Source organism: Zophobas morio, unplaced genomic scaffold, assembly GCF_036711695.1.
Source record: "Zophobas morio isolate AGI-343-1 ecotype UQ-CSIRO unplaced genomic scaffold, CSIRO_AGI_Zmor_V1 ptg000058l, whole genome shotgun sequence".
NCBI lineage: Eukaryota > Metazoa > Arthropoda > Insecta > Coleoptera > Tenebrionidae > Zophobas > Zophobas morio.
The window spans coordinates 3,020,911-3,026,655 of record NW_026972163.1 but is presented as its reverse complement, the minus strand read 5'-3'; the positions used below and the strand labels follow the sequence as shown (position 1 = coordinate 3,026,655).

At 36.3% G+C, this 5,745-nt stretch overlaps 2 long non-coding RNA genes across 2 annotated transcripts; both read left to right on the top strand.

The window, feature by feature from the left end:
* The first annotated feature begins 1,499 nt into the window (after positions 1-1,499).
* LOC135143281 (uncharacterized) lies at positions 1,500-2,333 on the top strand. Its single transcript, XR_010282735.1, has 3 exons — positions 1,500-1,885; positions 1,935-2,116; positions 2,166-2,333. It is a non-coding gene; the product is annotated as an uncharacterized LOC135143281 (long non-coding RNA).
* Positions 2,334-2,337: 4 nt separating this feature from the next.
* On the top strand, positions 2,338-3,515 carry LOC135143280 (uncharacterized). The gene is made up of 2 exons (XR_010282734.1): positions 2,338-2,862; positions 2,915-3,515. It is a non-coding gene; the product is annotated as an uncharacterized LOC135143280 (long non-coding RNA).
* The last annotated feature ends 2,230 nt before the right edge of the window (positions 3,516-5,745 follow it).

Here is a 5,745-nt window from a genome sequence, read left to right as displayed (position 1 = left end):
TTTGGAAAATTCTAACCTGACCTGTTTTTGAGTAAATTTTGGGAGCCTGTTTTTTTTTTTTCAAAAATTTAAAACAATCTTGAAGTTCTAGGTATTCCTGTTTGGAAAGATTTTGAAAATGCTTTGCAGCCCCTAGTGTCTTTTCTTATAATAATTTAATTAAATATCTTAGAGAATACGTCATTTGTGAAAAGCAGTATTATCTTAATAGGTACTAGCCCCACGTACTCGGCCTCTCTTTTCTTAGAGGGTATGTCATTTGCCAAAATCGGTCTAATTTTAGCAGGTATTAGTAGCACCCACCCTCTCTTTCTTTTCTTAGAGGGTATCACATTTGCAAAAATCACTCTTATCTTAGCGGTACCAGCCCCGCCCACCCACCATCTCTTTTCTTAGAGGGTATGTCATTTGCCAAAATCGATCTTATTTTAACAGTTACTGTTTTATTTATTCTAAGAGGAATTAAATCAAATTATCATGAGTCGTGAATTGATTGACGTGAATAAAGTTCAAAATGGCTCAATTCATGCTGCCCATTCGGCGACGAAAAATGTATAAGGCTAGAAGGCAGAGTAATTATCGAAAGATGTTTCGGTCAAGTGAAAAAACGATTTCCAATTCTGATGAATTATCTTAGGGTTCGTTTGTCTAGAATACCAAAATTGATAGTTTCTTGTTTTGTTCTGCATAACGTTTCTAAATTTGTAAATGATGTAAACGACTTTCCTGATATTCCTCTTGAAGAAGATGATGAAATTGTAGAACACGAAAACCACAATCCAATTCAAGGAATTCAACGCAGAAATGAATTGCCTCAAATTTTGTATGCCCAAAGATAAAGAACATTTTTTTTTACTAACATATTTATTTTAATAAAACAGAAACAATAGAAAAAACTCTTCTAACGACGAACAAAATTATTCCCTTTCTTTTTTATTCTCAATTTCTTTTTGTTGCATTTTTATTAATTTTAATTGTTCCAATAACACTAGCCTTTGTAACTCGGTAAGCGATAAACCTCTAGTTTCATCCGTTTCTGCTGCTAGTTCTGTAGATGAACACTTTCTTTTGTTTTGTTCTTGCTTATTACTCTTTTCGGCAGATTCTATAATTTCTGATTCAGATTCAGAAGAACTCATTTTAATAGAATAGGGGGATTTGTGTAGGTCTCACTTACAAAATACGCACACACGGCTTTAATGTCGGGAAGATTTTGTCATCATTGAGTGACACCGCCTATTTTTTTTTTATTCTAAGTATTTACTGGAAAATTTAAAGTATTTACTTAATAGTAAAAGTATAAGTTTATGCATACGAATTTTAGTAAGAACTTCTACTTTTAGTATTTACTATTGAGCATTTGCTTTTACTTAAAGTTTTTACTTTTCAGTAAATACTTAATTTTATGCATATACTCAGGATCACGAAGCAATGCGTACACGTCATGGATGACGTAGATCCGTTACCAACACTAAATCAAAAATACGCGCTGCAATACGTGGCAATACGGATCAAAATCGATCAATTTGGGGGAAATTATATTGGTACGACTGATAGCGAAACATATGCTAAAGTTTTATCGATTTCACAAGTGTCATTGGTGTCAACTTTGGTTATGTTGTGTTATTGTTTGATTTTTCGCGTTTTTCTACTTTTCTGCTCGTGTAATCGTATCAGTTCTTTTCAGAACTATAACAGTTCTTTATAGAACTCCAAGTTAACTGTCCTGTACCGTGGTACGTGTCGCTTGCTTGAACGTAAACATTCCACCATGCCGAAGCCCTTGCACAAAGATGTAAAGCAAATGGACGATAATTTAGTGGACTATTTTGCTAAAGAACGCGATAGCGGGGAACCTCTTTTACCACTAACAGCTGTTCAAGACGTAAGTAGGTGTATTTTATTACAATTACTAATGCAGTCACATTGTACAGAGGGTTGCTGCTGCTCTGGGTGTATGTGTGCGAACAGTGAACTCCGTGGTACAACAAATAAAAACCGGAGAAGGTGTACATTCTCCCAAAAAATAGAGACCCCCGAACAAAGCAAGTGTGTGATATTAGCACTTCGGAGCAGTGTGCTATTCGAGAATGCTTATATGGAATGGTCGAAGAAAGTATGAATTTGATGCGCACACCTTATAGATACTAACGACTATTTTACAGAAATACATGTTACACGATCGCCATTAATTGATTGCTTGAAGGAGAAACATATATTTGAGGGTTCTGTGAGCTCGTTAGGAAAAATTTTACATTCTCAATTGGGTTTCGTTATTCGCCAACCAGTGTACGGAAGCGTCTTATGGAATTACAACATGTTGTTCATGCAAGAACCAATTCTTACGTGAATACATGCACAATCAGCAGAACCCAAATTCTTTGCCATGTGTATATCTTGATGAAACATGGATATTTGAAAATGGTTCGGTAGTTAGGTCATTGCAAGACGATAGTGTCATAAGTATCAGGATGTTCAAAGTAGAAGGGAAAATTTAGTAATGTGTCAGTTTCACGTTAGTTATTTATTCTTCTCACTATATTTTAGGTATATTGTATTACATGCAGGTACAAGCAATGGATTTATTGATGAAGCAGCGCTAGTATTTTCTTCTAATACCAAAAATCCAGACTATCATGGCGAAATGAATCAACAGAATTTTCTCAAGTGGTTTCAATTGCTCATGAACCTTGAAGAACCATCACAGATTATTATAGACAATGCAAGCTACCACAGTACCTTTGCAAACAAATGTCCCAGTGGTTCATGGAAAAAAGCAGAAATTCGTGAATGGCTTTAACAACATGACATAAGTTCAGATTCACAGCTGTTAAAAACGGAACTTCTTCATTTGGTTGCACAGTAATGCATATACTATTCTCTATCGTTTCACTTAAAATATCATGTTTTTCAGAAATAAACCTCCAAAAACGTATGTTGCCGTGAATTGGGCCAACAGAATGGCCATAGAGTATTGCGATTGCCGCCATATCATTGTGTGTTTAACCCTATAGAAAATACTTGGGGAATTACTACAAATTTTTATTCCAAACACATTGGGCGTGATGGTTATGGTCAAAAAATTCCGTGAAAATGTGGAAAGAAGCGTTAGCACATGTCACGCCCACAATGTGGAAAAATACTGTTGACCATATGAATAAAATAATACGGGAGTGGTGGGAACGGGAATTAGTATTTGACCGTGAAGAGATTGCGCCGTTTATAATCGACATTAACGAAGATTCACATTATAGTTTTAGTGATTATGACAGTGAAGATTCTAATACTGCAGAGGGCATTCAGCCACTGTAACATGTAGGTTATTTTCCATTACCATCCTAATTGATTGTACTAGCGGCATGTTCTGCTGATGTCTTTTATAATCACACTATCACTTCACTGGCCAAATATACAAATCACTGGTCAGACGACGACGTTGTGCAACATGCATACTTATTATTGTTTATACTTTACTTTTGTATCTATTCCATGTCAATAAAGTAACTTATTCTGTAGATGTGACGTGCCTATTGTGGCATTGAAGACGGTAAGCATATTTCTCTAACTTGAAGCCTGTCACAACTGTTCAATGCTGTCTGTTTGAGACGTATGTTAACATTCTCGTTGGTAGCTTTAAGTACAGTATGAAGCCTTGTACCACCCTCCAAGTATGTGTTTAACACCCAATTGTCAGCAGTTTTTACCAGCAGTCAATGCAAAAATGAACGTTCTTAAAGCCAGTCATTCACGTTCCAACGCCGGGGTACGATTGTATTGGATACAACTGCTGTACAATTTTGCTGAAAAGCAGCAGTACACACACGTTACGACCTTGCAGTTAAAAATTTGCGATCGTGGTGGCAACATGTCCGAAGAAAATGGACTTTTATACCTGCTTTCACGGTTTGTATAACATACACTGTCCCCACACGATTAAGTTTCCAACCAATACAACACGATTGTACTGCTGCAGACAGACTTGTTCACCAACCGTCCACATCCAACCGATTTGCTTGATCGCATACACAGATGTTCGAAAACACTTCAATTTTGTCATATCCTACACAATTGTACCGCGGCGTTGGAACGTGAGTGGCAGGCTTCAGTGACTAGGAACACGTGAAAGGGGTTACAGTCGTGATCTTTCCTGTGCCTGAGTTTGTAATTCATAGCGTCTATGCAGCCTGCAGCATGCCCTTGTATGCTGAAACACTGCAAGTGTAGCTTATTTCTAAACTGTTGCTTCACACTAACGGTCTTCTCATGCTATAATCATAAATAGAACAAACCAAAACAATAACAAGCCGACATGTTTGTTGACAGTTTTCAAACCGATTCATTTGTATAATAAACGTGGTAGACGCATGACGTCATACAGAGTCCGTGACGTGTACGCATTGCTTCGTGATCCTGACTTATATCAGCCATTGCTTTGATTGAACGACGGTACCAAGGAAAATGGAGCTCTGGAATGCTGGCTGATTACTGCTGGGGTCTTAAAAAAGATTTACCTGAAGCCAAATACTCGCGCAAATCACAGTAATCAAAATTAACTATGTATATATATAAAGAAAGTTATATTTAATTGAGTTTTTGAGCAGTGGATATAGAAATATATGTTTCAGTGTCACAAAAAAACGTGACGTGTCAGATCTTTTTTATTAATAAATTCGTGTTAGGAGTCCATAGTACTATCATAATTAGACAAAAACTTTCGTGTGACAAAACAAAATTTTAATTTTGTAGACCAGTGTTATAAGTCTCGTTAATCGGTTAGTATTTTCGATTATTTCCTATGCTCTTGTGGTATTATAACTGATTATTAGTGTCGATGGGTGACTGAGGATCCATGGGCGGCTAACCTTAATTGGGATAAAACTTTAACAATTTTTAACTTGATAATTAAAAAGTTCCTGACAAAACTCTATTAAAAAAAGTTGTTGAGTTTAATGAGCTCTGTAACTGATTAAAATTAATGTACTTATTTCTGAGACATGCTGTATGTTAAAAAACACCGAAGTTTCTAGTAAAAGTGGTTAACAGCGGTTAGTTAATAGCAAATGAGTTTGATTATTATTAAACACTTAGCAAACAGTGTCCTGCATTCATTTTTTATACTGAAAAGTCTTTGAAGTTATTTTTATAATGGATCTCAAACAATGAGGTTTCCCGATCCCATTTATACATATATGCCTTTATTAAACCTCTTCCACTTTTATTATAAAGCTATGAAAATTCCGTTCTTCCGTACCTGGTCCTATCCCGTTTCATCTATTATAAATATGCAAATATAATTGAAAGTAAGAAGACAGACGCCGTTTCGGTTAAACAAAAAGTGAATTGTTGGGAGGAAATAAAAAACGAATTTAATGCAATAACTACAGGAAGGGCCTAGGAATGTTCAGTCGCTCAAGACTTTTTATCAGAATATGTAGAGATGTTTATTTTATTTTATTTTTTTTTTTTTTATTATTTTATTAGTTAACGTTACCCAACAGGCCGGAGGCCCAATTACAGGGTAACGGGGGACATACACAACACCCAGAGCAGGGCGGGAATCGAACCCACGACCCAAGGTGTGGCAGGCAAGCGCGATGCTACCTAACCCACCCGGGTCCTCAGGTTTAAAAAAGGAACGGGCTGAAAAGAATGTAATTTACAAATGTAATGTAGAATATTTTAGTACGAGGGTGGGGTGACAAGTACCGGGCCTCACATAGATGTGGGAGTGATAAGATCAGTATT